The sequence below is a fragment of the Oxyura jamaicensis genome, chromosome 4 (assembly GCF_011077185.1).
Source record: "Oxyura jamaicensis isolate SHBP4307 breed ruddy duck chromosome 4, BPBGC_Ojam_1.0, whole genome shotgun sequence".
Classification (NCBI taxonomy): domain Eukaryota; kingdom Metazoa; phylum Chordata; class Aves; order Anseriformes; family Anatidae; genus Oxyura; species Oxyura jamaicensis.
In genome coordinates this window covers 60,830,650-60,831,418 of record NC_048896.1, presented here as the reverse complement: position 1 = coordinate 60,831,418, position 769 = coordinate 60,830,650, and positions in this window count along the sequence as shown.

The window sequence follows — 769 nt, the reverse complement described above, 5'->3', positions numbered from 1 at the left end:
TTTTTCCACGTCTGCTTATGTTAAATAATTTGGTTTGATTTAGGGAACTAAAGAGCACTGTTTTCATTTCATTCCAGCAAGTAATCCAAGAAAGTACCTTGTTTAAAATTCTCAGTGTCACCATGGTGTTGATGCTAATGTTACAGGTCTAGACTTTCAGCTTGTGGCAGGTACTTGAGTATGTTTTGGTGGCAGTTCACCCGGCCTGTCAGCCTAGTGTGTACATAACAGCTTGCTCCAGCACGAACCACAGTAAAAGGAAAGCCTGGTTCTAGGCCGCTGCTGTGTTTCAGGGCCAGTTAAGGCACGAGGCAAGACAACTACAGATTTTTTATTATCTTTTTAAATTCGCACTAAGAAATACAGCAGCTCCCTTCTCTTTAAAGCCTCGCACTCTCCAACCCATACCCCAAACCAAAACACGCCAGGCATTATTTTTCAAGAACATGTTAAAAAGTCCAGGACTCTTGTCAGTAACGAGGAGTAACCTACACAACCCCGTCAGTCATCTCATCCCTGAGGTGAACTCCGCTCCCGCCCCACCGAGGCCGCCGGCCCCTTTAAGGCTCCCGTGGGCGCGCCCCGCCGCAGTGCTGACGCGCAGGCAGGGGGCGGTGCCGCGCTCCTTCCCCCCCACCCCCCACCCCTTTCTTTTCCAGATCTTTCTGGAACGCGCCGCCCGCGGCCCGCGCAGCCCGAGCCCTGCCGGAAAGCGCCGAAGCGGCGGCGGGCGGGCGGCACCGCGCCTGCGCGGGGAGGCGGCCCGGCC